This window comes from Macaca nemestrina, chromosome 6, assembly GCF_043159975.1.
Source record: "Macaca nemestrina isolate mMacNem1 chromosome 6, mMacNem.hap1, whole genome shotgun sequence".
Classification (NCBI taxonomy): domain Eukaryota; kingdom Metazoa; phylum Chordata; class Mammalia; order Primates; family Cercopithecidae; genus Macaca; species Macaca nemestrina.
In genome coordinates, this window is record NC_092130.1 from 24,825,725 (window position 1) to 24,845,948 (window position 20,224).

Here is a 20,224-nt window from a genome sequence, read left to right on the forward strand (position 1 = left end):
TACTTGTTTGTAAAACAGAGCTAATTATTAAGAACCCTCTCACAAGGTGCTGGGAGAATTAGCTTGATAGGTATTTAAAGTTATGAGTGGTAATATGTTTTTCATTTGTAGAGCAAGACAGGCTAAAGCACAAGGCCCCAAAACTACATCTTATCACATAGATAGGAATGGAATTTAGGAATCAAATTTTTCATTCCTGTGTTCCTTCCTTGGATAAAATATTTTCTGTCCTCTTCTCCTCTACCCCAAGCAAAAAAATATAAACAAGAAATGTGTCTTTGAAGAATATAGCAGGATGGTCATTGTTTCTGTTCACACTCATTGCTTGTACACTATTTTCTATGTGCCTTTGTGAATTAACTCATTTGAATCTTACAACAACCCTGTGAGGTAGGTACTAGTGCAAGTCCCATTTCTATTTATTTATTTATTTATTTATTTTTCTTTTAACTTTTATTTTAGCTTCAGGGGTACATCAGGATTGTTATATAGGTAAACTGCATGTCATAGGGATTTGGTGTATAGACTATTTCATAACCCAGGTAATAAGCATAACCCTATAGGTATTTTTTCTGCTCCTCTCCCTCCTCCCAACCTCTACTGTCAACTAGGCCCTAGTTTCTGTTGTTTCCCCTAGTGTTCACGTGTTCCGGTTGTTTAGCTCCCACTCGTCAGTGAGAACATGTAGTATTTGGTTTTCTATTCCTGTGTTAGTTTGCTTAGGATAATGGCCTCCAGCTCCATCCACATTGCTGCAACAGACATGATTTTGCTCTCTTTTATGGCTGCATAGTATTCCATGGTGTATATGTGCCATATTTTTCTTTATCCAGGCTACCATTGATGGGCATTTAGGTTGCTTTCCTGTGTTTGCTATTGTGAATAGTGTTTTGATGAACATATGTATACATGTGTCTTTATGGCAGAGTGATTTATATTCCTTTGGATATACACCCAATAATAGGGTGTTTGGTTGAATGGTAATGCTGAGTTCTTTGAAGAATTGCCACACTACTTTCCACAATGGCTGAACTAATTTACGGTCTCACCAGCAGTTCATAAATGTTCCCTTTTCTCTGCAACTTTGCCAGCATCTGTTATTTTTTGATGTCTTATTAATAGTCATTCTGACTGGTGTGAGATGGTATCTTATTGTAGTTTTGATTTGCATTTCTCTAATGTTTAGTGGTGTTAATAATTTTTTCTTATTCTTATTGGCTGCATGTATGTCTTCTTTTGAAAACTGTCTGTTCAGACCAGTCACGGTGGCTCATGCCCGTAATCCCAGCACTTTGGGAGGCCGAGGTGGTTGGATTGCTTGAGCTCAGGAGTTTGAGACTAGCCTGGGCAACATGGAAAAACCTCGTGTCTACAAAAAGTACAAAAACTTAGCCAGGCATGATGGTGCATGCCTGTAGTCCCAGCTACTTGGGAGGCTGAAGTGGAAGGATTCCTTGAGCCAAGGAGGTGGAGGTTGCATTGAGCCAAGATGGCACCACTATACTGCAGCCTGGGTGACATAGTAAGACCGTGTCTCAAAAAAAGAAAAATGTGTCTGTCATGCCCTTTGCCCAATTTTTAATGGGCTTGTTTGGTTTTTGCTTGTAAATTTGTTTAAGTTTCTTACACATGTTGGATATTAGACCTTTGTCAGATGCATAGTTTGCAAATATTTTCTCCCATTTTGTAGTTTGTTTACACTGTTGATAGTTTCTTTTGCTGTGCAGAGGCTCTTTAGTTTAATTAGGTCCCACTTGTCAATTTTTTGTTGCTATTGTTTTTGGCCTCTTTGTCATGAAATCTTTGCCAGGTCCTACGCCTAGAATGGTATTTCCTAAGTTATCTTCCAGGGTTTTATAGTTTTGGGTTTTCAATGTAAATCCTTAATCCATCTTGAGTTGATTTTTGTATGTGGTGTAAGGTGGTTCAATCTTCTGCATATGGCTAGCCAGTTATCCCAACACCATTTATTAAATAGGGAGTCTTTTCCCCATTGCTTGTTTTCATCAGTTTTGTCAAAGATCAGATGGTTGTAGGTGTGCAGCCTTATTTCTAAGCTCTCTATTCTGTTTCATTGGTTTATGTTTCTGTTTTTGTACCAGTACCATGCTGTTTGGGTTACTGTAACCTTGTAGCATAGTTTGAGGTTGGGTAACATGATGCCTCTGGCTTTGTTTTGTTGCTGTTGTTGTTTAGGATTGCTTTGGATATTTGGGCTCTTTTTTTGGTTCATATGAATTTTAAAATATATTTTTCTAATTCTAATTCAAGAATGTCATTGGTAGTTTGATAGGAATAACATTGAATCTGTACATTACTTTGGGCAGTATGGCCATTTTTTGTTATAATGATTATTCCTATCCATGAGGATGGAATGTTTTCCATTTGTTTGTGTCATCACTGATTTTATTTGAGCAGTTGTTTTGTAATTTTTACTGTAGAAACTTTTAGCCTTCCTGGTTAGTTGTGTTCCTAGGTATTTTGTTATTTTTGTGGCTATTGTAAGTAGGATTGTGCTCCTGATTTGGCTCTCAGCTTGACTGTTGTCAGTGTATAGTGTTGCTACTGATTTGTATGTTGATTTGTATCCTGAAAGTTTGCTGAAATTGTTCATCAGATCAAGGAACTTTTGTGCTGAGACTATAGGTTGATATAGAATCATGCCTCTGCAAATAGGGATAGTTTGACTTCCTCTCTTCCTATTTGGATGCCTTTTATTTCTTTCTCCTGCATGATTGCTCCAGCCAGGACTTCCAGTACTCTGTTAAATAGGAGTGGTGAGAGAGGGCATTCTTATCTTGTGCTGGTTTTCAAGGGAAATGCTTCCAGCTTTTGCCTATTCAGTATGATTTTGGGCTGTGGGTTTGTCATAGATGGCTTTTATTATTTTGAGGTATGTTCCTCTGATGCCTAGTTTATTGAGGGTAAGCTCCATTTTAAAGAGAAGTAAACTGAGGCACTGAGGTATTAACTTTCTCAGAGTTACACAGCTGATAATTAGCAAAGCCATGGCTCAAACTTCAGACCCCAGTGCTCTTAACCACATCTCAAATGGTGGAGATGACAAGGACAGGAAAGCATTTGTCAGGGAGGACCTTGCACACCTCTCAAATGACTTCAAAAAGACAACTGTGTTCATATGTTCTCTGCAGCTATGGAGACGTTGATGCCCATGTGTTCCTTGAGGCATGAGGTTTGCCCAATTTTGTTTCAGTCTAGAAATCATCAAGGAGAAAAATACATGACTCAGAGGGATAACAGAGACTCTGAGGGCTTGCACTGAATCCAGGAAACACCCTTACTTATGGCACAAAATTAAATGAACAGAGCTTGGGGAAAAAAAGAGGCCTCTGGAACTCCAGAAAGGAAAGACTATTGGCTCCTGGAGAGAGAAGCACATCTGAGACAGATAGGAAAGAAGACTTTGTTTCTTTAGCCAGCTGAGAGGAAATCTAGTGATAGAAGTACACCGGATCCGTATTTTCCAGAGCTTGGGGCACACACCTCTGACTGCCTGCAGGATGAGATGGGGCGGTAGATGGGATTGCACCAGGTAGCACAAGTGATAGGAGTTAGTGTTACCAGTTGAGGGTAGTAGTCCCGGTTCTTGGCGTCTTGAACAAAGAACTGGACAAAGCACATAAGCAAGGCAGCCAAAGCAGAGATTTATTTTAAATGAGAGTACACTCCACAGGGTGGGAGCTGGCCAAGCAAGCAGCTCAACAGTATTGGTTACAGAATTTGGGGGTTTAAATACCCTCTAGAGGTTTCCCATTGATTCACTCTAGTGGCCCACGACCAGCCGGATTCATTGAGGGAGGGGAGGGTAGGCCTGCAACCAGTCTGGTTGGTTGTGAGAGGGAGCCAATCAGAGGTACTTTCATTTTCCAACTGCCGCACAGCAACCGCCACGCAGCAACTGCCACGCAGCAACTTCCACACAGGAGTGGTTGGAAAGGGAGTAGCATGTGATATCCAGTCAGCATGAGTTGGCCTTTTGTTTCTTGCCTCCAAACCCTATTCTCCTGCCTCCTTAGGTTTCTGTGGGCACATCTTTAAAGAACACTGGATCACACAGGGAGAGAATTGTTCTTTTAATCTTTTTTTTTTTTCATTCTTCTGATTATCATAAAGTCTTAATTTGATGCTAGTATGTTTTTAAAAATTCTGTGACACCTGTAACCTCCCCTTTCAACAAAGAGGCCCTGGCAGGTAACAGAATTTAACTAGAAGGGAACAACATTATTCTGTGTTCACTGTGCTGTGTTCATTTTTATAGCTGCCTTTGATTTATGTCAAGTTTGGTGGTGGTGGTTGTTGTTGTTGTTTGAGACAGAGCCTTGCTCTGTCACGTGGCTGGAGTGCATGATCTTAGATCACTGCAACCTCTGCCTCCGGGTTCAAGCAATTCTTGTGCCTCAGCCTCCCAAGTAGCTGGCATTGCAGGTGCATGCCACTATGCCTGGCTAATTTTCATATTTTTAGTAGAGACGGGGTTTCACCATATTGGCCAGGCTGGTCTCGAACTCCTGGCCTCAAGTGATTTACCTGCCTCGGCCTTCCAAAGTGATAGGATTACAGGTGTGAGCCACCGTGCCTGGCCCTATGTCAAATATTTTTTTTTTATTTGTGATAATAAAAGTTTCTTTTGAAAGTAAATGTTTATGTAAGAAAAATGTAAATGTTTTAAGAAATTATCACATAAAAAGTAATAAAGGTTAAATGCATGCAAGGCAAAAACATAATTATAATGATGGTGTGTAAATGACCAAGGTCTGTGAACTCTTACTCTAAACCCTTCAATAATCCATATTCTGTCTTGAACCTGTGTCCTACCCTGCAGTGCTACATCCACACAGCGAGCACTGTGCTCATTTCTGGAGATCACTCCTTAGGAGCAATTTAAACACACGCTAGCCTATCCAGAGCGACAGAGAACAGTATAACAACAACAGCATAAGAAGAATGTGAGCATAATGGTGGCCTTTGCATGGGGGCATGAGAGTTGTTCTGAAGAATCTAAACAGCTGCTTCATTGGTTGGGGGGACCCTATGGGATTTAGTCTTCATGAACTACAAACATGGCACCAATGATAGATAATCTCAAGAAACAGACTTCTGCATAGCATATGGAACTTTCCTATAGCCCAAACGTTCCATGGGTAGAAAGTAGTTGCAAGAGGACAAACCTAGAGCCCAGGAGGCATGCCTGGGTTCCAGTCTTCCCCTCAACCAGGAGTTTTTGGTGAATGAGATTCTAGAGAGCAGCTTAACTCTCCAGCTTTGTGTCCCCCATGTTTAAGGTAAGAGTTTTTCACTTGATGAGAGGTGGGAAACAGGCTCACCTTGGTAATACTGATTGCTTTATAATTTGTGGCCTGAAACTCCTTGTTGAGAAAAATGTTAAGCCCGTGTTCAGGTTTAGCGGGAAGAAAGACTGACTGGTAGCGTCTGCCATGGGTACGAGGCATGCATTACCATGTTCCTAATTGGTATGAAACAAGTGATCATTAAGATTCCTCCCAGTTCTATAACACAACATCAAATTCATATCACTTCACCACGATTGCAAATAGGTGCACTTTGAAAAGCAATTCCTGACCAGAGAGGAATGCTACGCTAGGCTTAAACATTTTATTACTGCATTCACTAGTGTTAATGTTTATGAATAGTAATAATGGCTATTTGTGGCTATTAAGGCCTTTTATTTTTATGAGATTATCCTAAGAGCCTCTAACTATGGACCAATTTTGCACTATCCTGTGTTCTCAGAAGCAGACTGGCATATCTCTAGGACCTCTGTGAACTGAAATGGAATAATTATTAAAACTTCCTGGTCTTTAGGTTTTCAGTAAATGTGCTGGTTTAGTTGGCCTGTTTGACTAATGAAAGGGAAATTCTATTCTCCCTCTATTCTTCTAGGATTGACCCATACTTGTAAACTATGAAAAAAGGCCTGTTACTGTTAAGATGTTTTTAAGAGGCACGCCCTCTTGCAAGGGGATTTCCTCCCCAAACTATGATGGTACCCAGTAAATCTGCCTTTACGAGGATTATGTGAGTTTCATTTCATTTCATTTCTCTCCTCATACATAACATGCAGGATAATAGACGATCCAGCACTCAGATGCCATGGAAATTTCTAAAAGGGAATGCATTTGTCAAGGGCCACAGCAGACTCTGCCGACTGCTAGTACTGCTAGATTGTGATCATGCTTCATTTTTCATCAACATTCTGCTTAATTTACCACAAGTGTCATTGTCCCAGGGCTGTCAGCCTGGAAAGATGATGCCCTTGTTGCGTGAGCTTCATAGGAACTGACTGTTGAGGGGCTCGGGCTATGGAGCGAATCATCATTTATAATTTCCCACTCTACTTAGCTGAGGCAGGCAGATGCCTTGGAGCCTGAGAAAAAGGAGGACTTGAAGCTAAGCAGATGGGCAGGCAAATATCTTAGCAGCACCTGCTGCTGGCTGTGATGGTTCCAGCTACCTGTCTTTGGGGAAGAGATTCTGTGCTCCTTACTGCTTAAAGTATAGATCTGCGCTGTCTGCTACTGTGGTCACTAGCCACATGTGGGCTATCGAGCACTTGAAGTGTGGCTAGTCCAAACTGAGATGTGTTGAGTGTATAAAATACACACTGAATTTGGAAGACTTAAAACCAGAATGTGGTAATTTTTATATTGATTTCACGTTGAAATAATCATATACTGTATAAACTGGGTTAAATTATATATACAATAAAAATTAATTTCACCTAGTAGCATTTTACCTGTTTAATACAGCTACTGGAAAACTGGAAATTACATACATGGCTGGTATCATGTTTATGCTGGGCCTCACTATTGTGTATCATGACATCTCACCCCTTTATTTGACAGAGAAGAAAACCATGAGCTGGATTAGGCGAGGGACTTGACTGTGATCACATTGCCAGTAAGTTCAGAGCTGGGATGGGTCACCACATCTCTGATTTTCAGAGTTGACTGCCTTTGCCCTATGTCATCTTCTAGGGAGAAACACACAAATCTAAGAGTAAGAAGACCTGGATATCATTTCATGTTCAATCTCTTACTCACTGGCAACAGAATGTTAACTTTCCTGTGACTCAGTTTCTACTTTGCTAAAAAGTATAAACATATCCCACATGGTTAGTTGTGAATCAAAGAAATAAAATATGTGCTTTGGAAATCCTAAAGGACAACACAATACTAAGGCCGTCTAGTGTAGAATTTAAGAGTACAAACATTGGTGCAACCCACTTGTCTATACTTCATTTCTGACACCACCACCACCACCACCACCACCATCATTTTGGGTTATTTAACTTCTCTGAGTCTCGGTTTCCTCACCTGCACTAGTACCTTTGTCTAGAGTGGCTGAGAGAATTAAATGAATTAACACACATAGAACACTTAGAAAAGTGCCAGGCACATGGCAAACAGAAGTGTTAGCTACTTTTATTAGCAACAATACTACTCCACTTTTGTGACCCAAATTCCTGTGAGTAAAATTCACGGGAAGAACTGCTCTTAAATGTAAGCTCACGGGTAATCACCCACTTTGTGTGATTTCGGGGATAGAAGAATGGCCCAAGGCTTCCAAAACAAGAATCATTTTCACTGTCTCTTGAAAAAGCACAAATATGATTTACCTAGTAGGGCTGTTGAGAGAAAACCCTATTACACTGCCTGAAAATAAACATGAGCTTTTGACTGTAAAAATCAACAACAAAAACTTTCCACTAGTAGCTAGCTTAGTACCATTAGAAATGCATCTCTTTCCTTTCTGCTTTTGTTTGATCCCTCCACCTGTATTTCTTCCTTCTGTCTTCAAAAATACACAGAATTCCATCAGCTCCAGACTAATCTCTAGACCCTGGTGTTCCTCTAACTTCAGTGCTCTTTCCTTCCAAATACTGCTCAACTGATTTAATTAAATCCTCCACCCATATGGCCCAGTTTTTCTGTTCACTTTCTAATACCTCAAGTCCCTGGACTGTACCTACATCACTTCTCTCTGAAGCAGGTTTTCAAAAGCACCACAAGACACCATGCAGCATTGCCTTTCTCAGTCTTTGCTGTTCTTTACTTTCTGACACACCCTCTCTTTAACTCCACCTTCATGTTCTCCTGTTACTTCTCTGACCATTCATCTTCTTCGTCTTCTTGCTTCTCTCTTCCACTTTCCTTAATATCCAGCATTTTCTTCTTCACTCTGCCCATTCTACCTTGATGACTATTCACCTCATGGCTTTAACTTCCTATTAGGCACATACTATAGATTCTCTTTCCCTTCCCTTTGCATTTCTCTCTCAGCCCTTGCCTTCCTCCCTTTTCCTTTCTCCCTTTGTTTTAAGTATTTCCAAGTAAATGGGCCTTCTTCACATTGAAGTCCAAGACAAAACACCTTCTTCCTACCTCAAGTTTCTTTTAAATGTCTGAACTCTATTTCAGTTAGAGTTTTTAGTATACTCCCAGTTTTTCAAGATTAAAACCTCAAAGCTTTCTTTGATTCTTTGCTCTGTATTATAACAGGTCTGGGCTTGAGTCCTTACTTCATATCTTATTAACTCTTCAACTTGGACCAAGTTGCTGGACCTCCCTGAGCCCCATGTTTCTCATCTGTAAAAAAGAGTTGTTGTGGGGATTAAATAAGAACACATTCAAAGCACTTAGCATAACCTTTTCTCCACCTTGACTGTCCCCACTCCAACTAAATCTCTACCTGTTCATCGAGACTAAAATTGTTCATGGTGTTTTTCTTTCCCCTGGCAAATAAAAAATACCCATTCAATGTCTGGCATTATTTTTATTATTATTACTCCATATTTATCTTGTAGAATTCACATGTAGATTCCTTTATACATGCAGCAACTCATCACGACTTAGAGATTATTTCTTGTGTCTTTTCATACTTTTTCATTTTTCACCCCTGCCATTTCTACTAGGCTTTTTTTTTTTTTTTTTTTTTTTGAGACGGAGTCTCGCTCTGTCGCCCAGGCTGGAGTGCAGTGGCCAGATCTCAGCTCACTACAAGCTCCGCCTCCCGGGTTTACGCCATTCTCCTGCCTCAGCCTCCCGAGTAGCTGGGACTACAGGCGCCCGCCACCTCGCCCGGCTGGTTTTTTGTACTTTTTAGTAGAGACGGGGTTTCACCGGGTTAGCCAGGATGGTCTCGATCTCCTGACCTCGTGATCTGCCCGTCTCGGCCTCCCAAAGTGCTGGGATTACAGGCTTGAGCCACTGTGCCCGGCCTCTACTAGGCTTTTATCATTTTATAAAAAATCTGCATTCAATTTCAAACAGTGTTGACATCTTCTAGTCCTTCTGTCCATTCATCTAATCTGCCAGACTAATTGCCCTAACATTCTACATTTTTAAAGCCATCCATGGTTTCTCATTGCCTAACATCAGCCAATAATAATAATAATAAACACCTACATACTCCATTATCTGACATAAATTACTTTTCTAGTCTTATCTCTCACTGTTGCCTATAATATCCTCCACTTCAGCCCTGGAGTTTATTTATTGTTCTTTGAATCAACTTAGTGTTCCCACTTTAGGGCCTTTGCTGACAATATTCTCAGAATGCTCCATGTTCCACTCTACCTAGCCTTTTGAAACTCTGATCCCATGAAGTTTCCTCAGATAATTTTGGCCTCTACACGTGTATACATTTGTCTGAACCTAGAGCTGTATCTATACCTCTTGGTTGGTCATGAATCATGTACTGCTTTGGAGCATGACTTGCGCTGCTATCTTGTAAGGAGGCAGTAGGCACGGTTAGCAAGCTCATGGGCATTGAACCAAATATTAGGCTTAAATCTGGATTCTACCTCCTACTAGTGTGTGATCTTGAGCAAGCCATATAACCTCTCTGACTGTGTTTCTTTGGCCTAAAAATGGATCTAACATTGTCTACTTCATAAAGATACTACAAGATTAAATAAGATTGCATCTAAGTGTATCAGTTATCAAGAATGTAAAAATTCAACTCACAAATGGAAAAAAATATTTACAACTCATATATTTGTTAAAGAAATAATATCCAGAATATAGAATAACCCTTATAACAATAATGGACAAACAATTCAATTTAAGAATGGGCAAAGGATTTCAATAGACATTTCTCCAAATAAGATACATAAATGGTCAATAAGCTCAAGAAAAGATGCTCAAAATCATTAGTCATTAGCGAAATGCAAGTCAAAACTATGAGATGCCACTTAAAAGCCACTAAGATAGCCATAATAAAGAAGAAGAAGAAGAAGAAGAAGAAGAAGAAGAAGAAGAAGAAGAGGAGGAGGAGGAGGAGGAGGAGGAGGAGGAGGAGGAGGAGGAGGAAGAAGAAGAAGAGGAAGAAGAAGAGGAGGAAGAAGAAGAAGAGGAGGAGGAGGAGGAAGAAAGAAGAAAGAAGAAGACGACCCAGGCATGGTGGCTCATGCCTGTAATCCCAGCACTTTGGGAGGTTAAGGCAGGAGGATCACTTGAGCCAGGAGTTTGAGACCACCCTGGGCAACATAGTAAGACTCCATCTCTAAAAAAAGAAGTAAACTAGCAAGTGTTGGTGAGGATATGAGGTAATTTTAACCTTCCTACATTTCCAATGGAAATATAAAATGATGCAGCCACTGTGGAAAACAGTCTGGCTGTTCCCCACAAACTTAAACATAGAGTTACCATATGATACAGCAATTTCACTCCTAGGTATATACTCAAGAGAAATTAAAACATATGTTTACACAAAAACTTGTACATGAATGTTCATAGTAGCATTATTTGTAATAGCCAAAAATGGAAGCAACATAGATGTTCATCAACTGAAGAATGGATAACTAATATGTGGTCTTCATACAATGAAATGTTATTCAACCATTAAAAGGAAAGAAGTACTAATATATGATACAACATGGATGAACCTTGAGGACATTATGCCAAGTGAAATAAACCAGTCATGAAAGGACAAATACTATGTGATCCCACTGACATGAGGTATTTAGGATAGTCAAACTCATAGAGAAAGCAGAATGGTGGTAGCCAGGGGTTGAGAGGAGAGAGGTATGGGGGGTGACTACTAACAGGTACAGATTTCTTTTTGGGGTGATAAAAATGTTCTGGGATTAGATAGTAGTGATTGTTGTACAACTTTGTGAATAGCATTAAATAGTACTTTTTAAATGGTGAATTTCATGGTGTGTGAATTATAACTCTAAAAATATAAAAGGGGGAGAAGTATGTCAAATAGTGCAATTTGCTAAGTTCCCTTTGTTTCTCATTAAAAATGGTGAAGCTGGGATTCATGTTCAAGTCATTCTGATACAAAGACAGTGCTTTTCAAAGCCTCCACTAATCTTGTCTCTCTCATGTGGTGAAACAGAGGTCTACTGGAACACAGAAAAAATGAAACGAGTTTTTCTGATGGTTCTGACATTTTGACTAAAAGGCTTTATTCAGTTGTATGATCAGTTAATGGTGATTAAAGAAAAATATTATTCATATTCTTTGTTCAACTAAATGCATCTGTTGAGACTGTATTAATAAACCCAGCCAAACAAATGAAAGACTATACACAGATAACTTGGGGGAGAAAGTAAAAGAAACAGGAACAGCATGGAGAATATTAACACTATTTTTGCCCAAACAAAACACTGCAAACATTGCTTTTGCCAAAGAGATTATGAAAGGAGTTAATAAAAGCAAATTAAACTTGAGGGAAAATTGGATTGGCAAATAAGTCTTTAGCTGGAAACTGTGCATTAAAGCAAGGATTAAAGGGAAACAGCAAATATTTCTGAAATGCCAGCCATGATGTAATGAATCAGATACACATGGTTTCACAACCCTTCTCTGCCACTGTCTCAGCCAAGTAACCCTAGCCAATTTATGTCATTTCTCTAATCACCTTTTTTCTTTTTGTGTAAAACACAAACAAAAAAAAATTTCTCATAAAGTTCCTATTGATTATAAGGGTAGCAAGTAGGCACACTAAAGGGACAGCTCTGATTATTGGTTATTACACAGGCCAAGAATGATGGTACACATTTGGGTGGGGATCAAATGACAGTACCCACTTTGAAGGGAGAGTAAAGTTTCCTGATGTCAAACACAGGCCTCTGAATATAGACAGATCATCCCCTACATGCTCTATTGATTGGGTCTTTTTTTTTAACTTGAAATTTTAAAGGCTCACAAAGAGGCATCTTTGTTTACCCTTGGTGGAAAAAAACATTTTTTTAAAAAGGGATTTATTTTCAGAATAGCAGACTAAGCTGACACAGCAAATTATTCCTTCCAACCTCAAACAATTAGAAATATTTTTTAAATTTCTCTCTTATGAAGATTCCAGGCAAAGACAGTTTTACAAACAAATTTAACAAATGTTCAAAGAACATTTAAACTATAATTTATGTAAATTGTTTCAAATAACAGAAAAAAAGGCAACTACCCAACTCAGTTTACGAGACTAGGACTTTTTTTTTTTATATGTCAAAACTAAAAAGGGATAGTATAAGCAAATAGAATTACTAACCGATTTAATTTATAAACATGGATGTAGAATTTCCAAGTAAAATACCCATAAGTCGAGTCCAGCCATATTTTAAATATAATAAATCATGTCTAGGTAGGGTTTATCCCAACAATGTTTTAAAGTCATAATGTCTTAAAAATCACCATGCTAATTTGCTACCCTTATATATAATCAGTTGTGAAAAACATGGTGATCTCAATGCACTCAGAAAAATCATTAGATATTCTTTTTTTTTTTTTTTTTTGAGATGGAGTCTCGCTCTGTTGCCCAGGCTGGAGTGCAGTGGTGTGATCTCGGCTCACTGCAAGATCCGCCCCCCGGGTTCACGCCATTCTCCTGCCTCAGCCTCCTGAGTAGCTGGGACTACAGGCACCCGTCAATGCGCCCAGCTAATTTTTTGTATCTTTTAGTAGAGACGGGGTTTCACGGTGCTGGCCAGGATGGTCTCGATCTCCTGATCGCGTGATCCGCCCGCCTCGGCCACCCAAAGTGCTGAGATTACAGGCTTGAGTCACCACGCCCGGCCGATATTCTTAATAACACATTTCACTATTAAAAGTTTTTAACCAAACAAGGAATAGCAAGAACATTTTTTCTTCTGATAAATCCTACAGCAAATGTAATATTTAATGATGAAACTTTAGGAGCATTTCCATCAAAGATACAAGATGACGACTCCCATTTTAACTTCTATCATTATTTTACTGAAGATCTTAGCCAATGGAATAAGATACGGAAAATAATTGGTATGTATAAATATTAGAGAGTTTTGTCATTTGCTATTAAGTTATGTATATAGAAAATCCCCCCACACAAAAATCAAACTACCAGAATATATAAGATGATTCAACATGGTTATTGGATATAGAGTCAACTACAAAAATCAATAAATATTTATATATTGTTAATGAATTAATGTAAAAGGAAAATTGCTACCATCACAACAATAATAAAACTATACAAGTCAAAAAATGGATCTAATAAAACATGTTGAGTACTTTGTGGAGAAAATTTTGAAATGTTAATGAAAGTCACAGAAAATATCTAAGCAAATGATGGAGAGATAATCACATTTGTAGTTGGGAACAGTAAATATATTAGATGTAAAAATTTCCTCTGAATTAATCTGCAAAATTCAAGACCATTACAATTAAATCAAACAAAATTCCTATAAGAGAATAACAATGTGGTGTATGGCATTCATGTATGGATAGACAAACACATCAGTGAAGAGTACAGAGAATCCAGAAACAGATTAAATAAAGCATTTGATAACTTAGAATATAAGAAACAAGATATCACGAATCTGAAGGAAAAGCAAAATGATTTGTGTTTCCACTTGAAAAAGAACCATAAAATCAAAATTATTTGACATTATACTAAAAATTCCTGATAATTTAGAGACCTGATGTTAAGAAAAAATAGTTCTATTTGAAGAAATACGGGAGAAAGTCATTTGACACTGGGATTGGAAATCTCATTTAAGTTGTTGGAAATAATTTTGTTGGTTTTGGTAAGTTTTCTTGGCTGTAGGACTCATGGCAACTTGTTTCTCCAAAATCAGCCAGTAATAAAGAAGCCAAAATTAAGTATCACATGATATAAGATAATCATAGGAGTGCCAGCCCATCACCTCAGCCATATATATGGGTAATGTAATCATAGGTGTGACATATTCCAGCCTCTTTGGGATATTACTCAGAAGCATCCTACAGGTCCTGCTCACACTCAAGGGTAGGGATTATGAAAGGGCATGAACACTGGGAGATGAGATCACAGGTCTCTGTTCAAGTCTGTTTGCCACACTGAAATTCTTTGACATTACCTAAGGTCATAGGAATGTTTAGAATGTCAGAATGTGCCTTATTAAGTTTTATAGTACCTTTGGTTCTGTTTGAGGAGTGAAAATAGGCCTTTCCTTTTCTTTCCCAAATTCAACTTCTTGACTCCTAAATAACAGAAAGGTTTTTCCCATTCCTCTCTACAAGGATTACTCCTTTTTTCTTCCTGATACCAAGATGGGTTGAAGTGTTAAAACCTATTAACGGCACCATTACTAGAGCATAGCTGTAAATTAAGATGATTTATTAAAAAGAGAAAAGATATTTAATGAGAAGTGAAATAAACCAGCCCACTTAATCTATTAATGTTCCAGACTTTATTTTTCTTTCTTACAGATATTTCAAATTACAGTTCCCAAAATGTCCTAACTTCAAGTTCCAAATGTAGCATGAGATTCCTTGGAAGCAAAAACACTGCTCAACATTCTGGACATCTGTACTTACACGGTTACTATTTTCCACAAGAGGGCAAAGAAAATTTTTAGCTTTTTGGAATTCTATACATAAGGCCAAAGAATCCACTTTTGATTCTAAATTACGAAAGCAAAATATTGTTCATAATGCCAGATTATAGATCATAATCTTTATTAATAACAAAGTAACAATACTAACAACTACTATTTAAGTACTTTCTGCATCCCAGACTGCACAAAAATCTTGCATGCATTGTTTCATTTAGTCCTCATAACAAAACCTGGGTTAAGCATTTTTATCCCAGCTTTCCAGATGAAGGTACTGAGGCATAGTGTGGCTATAAAATTTGCCCAAATCCCGGTGGCTGGTTAGTGGCACAGCAGGGATTTAAATATAGGTTAATTAATCTTCAAAGTCTTACATCTTAGCCTCTCTGTAATACCACATGTCACAAAGAAATTATATTTATGTATTAGTGGAAAGATGGCACTCTTAACACACAGGTTATAAAGAACATCCATCACTCATTCATTTAACAGAAAAGAAAAATATCACTGGGCCAGTTTTTAAATCTGCCACTGCTAGCCGTGTGGCCCTTAGCAATTAACTTATTTGAGTTTTCTTTCTCTTTCTCTCTCTAGAGGCAGAGTCTCACCATGATGCCCAGACTGGACTTAGACTTGAACACCTGGGCTCAAGTTATCCTCCAGCCCCAGCTTCCTAAGTAGCTGAGACTAAAGGTATATAGCACTGAACCCAGGTTTTTCACTCTGAAATTTTTTTCTCATAGGTAAGATGGTAATTCCATCCTATTTCTCTCATAGGATTGTGAGGAGTATCAAAAGTGACATATAGTTTCAAAAGTATTACATAACTAAATATAAACATGAATATAAGGAATTAATATACTCCTTATGTAAGAATATGAAAAATTCATAACTGAGTAAGAGGGAGCCAGGGCTCAATAACCTAGTCTAGAATATAGGAGACATAATATATATTTGAGTAAAAAGCACCTAAATTATTTAATGTGCTTACCCCAAACAATTGCATTTCAAAACATTATTTAGGCACACCACTCATCTACTCTGGCAAATATTCCCAAACAATTCCTAAAGAGCATTCATTTTCTCAGATATGGTGGACCCAAAACTCTTCTCAACATGACACACAAAGATGGAGGAGAATATAAGGAAGCATCACATAACATTAAAAAGAATACTTTTGAAGGCCAAGAGATTCATTCCTTTAGTTATAAAATAGGGATAGTAATACATACCTTGCCAAGATTTTGAAAAAATTCCAGATGTCTGTATTCAGTGAAGACAGACTTGCTCATTTAAAGTAATCTCAGATGTCCAGATTACTAAAATCACTGGAAAATATATAAAAGACATGTTCTGAAGGACATCTTCTAAAGAACCAACAGTATCATAAAGAATTATTTCTAAAAAGCCAAGATTCAAGAGAAGATAGAAATCTAGAAAGTCGAGTCCAGCATTTGTACTTGCCCAGGGGGCATTTTTCTGCCTTGAAGAGATGGCTGATAGGATGAGCAGCACTTTTGACAGCCCTTCAGCATTAGGGGGACAAAAATGTGATCCAAAGTCTGCCAAGAATGGAGAATCTAGTAAGTCACCTATGCTTAGGATATATGCTCCAAAGAGCTACATCCTAGGAGTAAGGGGAAACCAGAAATAAAGCAGCACCCCATGGACCACAGTCTGTATTCAGGATGCCCAGGTGGCCTAGAAAATTTCTAGCCCAGACACAAGTTGGAGACTCCAGATTGTTGATGACCAGAGGCACCTGGCAAAGCAAATGAAAATCCTTTGAGGAGCAAAATAACATCATCCCAGCCTCGTATCATTTTACTAGTATATTTTCAAATGCAGTGTCCAGCATACCAAAAAAGCAGACCAGGCAGTCAAAGAGATATCAGTAAGAATGAGGACCAACACAAATAACCCACAAGAAAACATTTAGAGGTACTCCAGACAGTATTACCAGACCCAGACTGTGAACACCCATGATGATAATACTTATGAAGAAAAATATGTGAACTTGAATTTTTGTCTAAGAACTATCAACTACTAACAAAATTTCCAATTTGACCTCCAAAAATCCGCAAATGAAAAGGCAATCAATGACATTAAAACATCACTGGTTCTGTTTAACAGCAAATGAGTAAAATAATTTTAAGAATTTTCTCAAATAGAGAATTGGTTAATAGACAGGTCAGAAGACATTATTTAGAATTATGTACAGAAAGATAACAGTATTAAAATACAGAAGAAAGTGTAAGATGTATAAATAATATGAGAAGACCGTATATTTATTGAAGTCCCAGAAGAAGCAGAGAAACAGAATATCAAGTAGAAGAAATATTTGAAAAGATAATGGTTGACGATTTTCTAAAACTGAAGAAAGAGATCAATCTACAAATTTAAGCACCCCAGTGAACTTCCGGTTTGTTTGGGATATACAGTCATGAAAACTGTAAATTAATAACTTTCTTTAAACTTTCAGAGAGCTGAAATCATGAAGCAGAAATAAGTCCAAAATCTAAGGACAGAGGTGTGTGCATAGGAGGACAGGCTGCTAATATGTGCTTACCTGGGACGGACACAGTCAAACACCAAAAAAACTAATTTAGCTGGAATTGTTCATAAATTGGTAAAGGCCAAGTGTGGGCTTGCAAGAATGTTTAGAGCCCTAGCTGCAAATATAGGGGGAATTTGCATGATCCACTTGTAGTTTTCTCCCCACAGACTCCCCAGAAAAGATTGGTGGGAGTCCTGAGAGGGCATCACTCCTGGTACAGACTTGGAGAAGTAGAACAGCAGCCATAGCTGTAGGGAAATGAAGGCTGCCCAGATCCTTTTTCCTTTTCTCCTCTACAAAGCTGGGGTGGGAGGAGACGGAGACAAACAATCCCCCACCCACCAAGACCAAGATGCAAGTGAAACCCCAATGAAACTGAGAGAAGAAAACAGAAAAAAAATTCCTTTACGCCTGGGGGAGGGGCAAGAATATAGCTGAGCTCTGAACTACAGCGGTGGAACGGTTAGGAGCTCTGAAAAGACCACATCCATGAGAACCACAGACACAGTACCTGCCAAAGACAGAAGCTTAATCAGAATAGACAATGCCCCTCACTTAACTCTCACCAATAAGCATCCAGTAACAAGAAACAACAGAAACTCCTGGAAGAGAGGAGGATCAAATGACGCAAAAGAGTAGAAAGAAATCCTCTCTGGGACGAAGTGCAAAAGAGAAAGCTAAAGTCAATGGTGGAGAGAACCTTGAGGAAAACCATCTAGAAAACTATCTCTTATCCTAAATATGAGGTTTAGCTAGATGAATTTAAGACTTGGTACACTGAGGGCAAGTATAACAACCACAAACCCCAAACCTAGATCCCCCACTCTGGCTAGATTGGTTCAATATCATACATTAACGGCAAAAAATGTAACCCAAAAAGAATACCTACCTAATAATATGGTATCAGAATATTTCAGGTAAAAATTGGCCAGGCGCAGTGGCTCATACCTGTAATCCCAGCACTTTAGGAGACCAAGGCAGGTGGATCACCTGAGGTCAGGGGTTTGAGACTAGCCTGGCTGACATGGTGAAACCCTGTCTCTATTAAAAATACAAAAATTATCTGGGCATGGTGGCTACTGTAATCCCAGCCATTCGGGAGACTGAGGCATGAGAATCACTTGAACCTGGGAGGCAAAGTTTGCAGTGAGCCGAGATTGCACTATTGCTCTCCAGCCTGGGGGACAAGAGCAAAACTCTGTCTCAAAAAAAAAAAAAAAAAAAAAAAGTCAATATAATTATAAGGAGAAATAGACCAATTGACAATCAGAGTAAATTTAAATACACCTCTTTCAGTAATTGACAGAACAAGCAGACAAATAGTCTGCACATGGCCTAAAGCCTAAGTGTTCAATCCATGACCAGGTGTCCCTCTCAGAGGAAACTTGTTTATTCTGGCAGATACCTCTGTGGTTCTTGTCTAACTTGTGTCCAGTTTATTCCTACCAAGTAGCTACTCTCCAGGGGAGCCTTGACTGAGAAAGAAGTTAGGTCAGTTGTATCGGTCAGGTGACACAGAGGAGGCAACTCAGCAAAACACATGAAATAACAGAAGCAGTTTGTTATTTACACATCATGAGAAAAGGGAGCAGAATACCTCATAGGGTCAGTTAGAAGGAGATCGTCAACATAAAATTATAGACATTCACCGAAAATTGATAAATTATTTTAAAATACAAGTTACAAAACACTAATTCTTAAAAAATTAAAAACTTGAATAGTTCTGTAACTATTAAATAGATTGAATCCAGAATTTAAAAACCTACTCATAAAGATTTCTGCAAACATTTGAGGAAATATAACACTAATCTTTCACCAACCCTTCCAAAAAATAGATAAAAAGGGAAAATCCCCAAGTGCATTCGATTATACCTTAATACAAAAATCTGGCTAGGACAATATGAAAGGTAAATTAAAACAATATTTATATTTATCTTACTCATAAATACAAATATAAATATATTTTTAAACTACATGCTAAGAAATATATAAAAAGGGTAAAAGTTATGATCAAATTTTGAGGTCTATTTCAGTAACACAAGTTGGGTTTAATTTTTTTTAAATATCTAATTTTAATTCTGATAAATATACCAGGATTTTTGTAAAATGTTAACATTACAGGAAGCTGGTGAAGGCATATGGGAACATTCTGAACCATCTTTTCAACTCTTCTGTAAATCTAAAATTATTCTAAAGTACAAAGCAAAAAATATATATAATTTATCAATTAACAGGATGGAGAAAATATGTAAATATTTTAATACTTGTGGAAAAGGGATTTAATAAAATTCTAAATTTATTCATTGTTTTTAAAAATTCTAGCAAACTAAGAAAAAATTGTAACTTCCTTTATCTAAGAAAGAATATCTTTACGAAGTCTTATATCAACTTAAAAGTAAAACATTAATGGCCGGGCGCGGTGGTTCAAGCCTGTAATCCCAGCACTTTGGGAGGCCGAGACGGGCGGATCACGAGGTCAGGAGATGGAGACCATCCTGGCTAACACGGTGAAACCCCGTCTCTACTAAAAAATACAAAAAACTAGCCGGACGCACTGGCGGGCGCCTGTAGTCCCAGCTACTCGGGAGGCTGAGGCAGGAGAATGGCATAAACCCAAGAGGCAGAGCTTGCACTGAGCTGAGATCCGGCCACTGCACTCCAGCCTGGGCGACAGAGCAAGACTCCGTTTCAAAAAAAAAAAGGTAAAACATTAAAACTCTTCCATTGAGACTGAGAGTACAGCAAGAATGCAAGCTGTCATCCTTCTATTCTAATTTGTGCAAGTGATCCTAGCCAGTATAACAAGGTAAGAAAGAGATATAAATCAT

At 38.3% G+C, this 20,224-nt stretch overlaps 1 long non-coding RNA gene across 4 annotated transcripts in view; it reads left to right on the forward strand.

The window, feature by feature from the left end:
- LOC139363726 (uncharacterized) overlaps positions 1–20,224 on the forward strand; it is a 149,238-nt gene that overhangs the window by 54,441 nt on the left and 74,573 nt on the right. For 2 of the 4 annotated variants that reach the window (XR_011624548.1, XR_011624547.1), the window contains 2 exons: positions 6,885–6,939; positions 15,434–15,532. This is a non-coding gene — a long non-coding RNA (uncharacterized lncRNA). Of the gene's footprint in view, positions 1–3,925; positions 4,213–4,843; positions 5,304–6,884; positions 6,940–15,433; positions 15,533–20,224 lie in introns of those variants that run through there. The other 2 variants (XR_011624545.1, XR_011624546.1) reach the window with 2 other exon arrangements.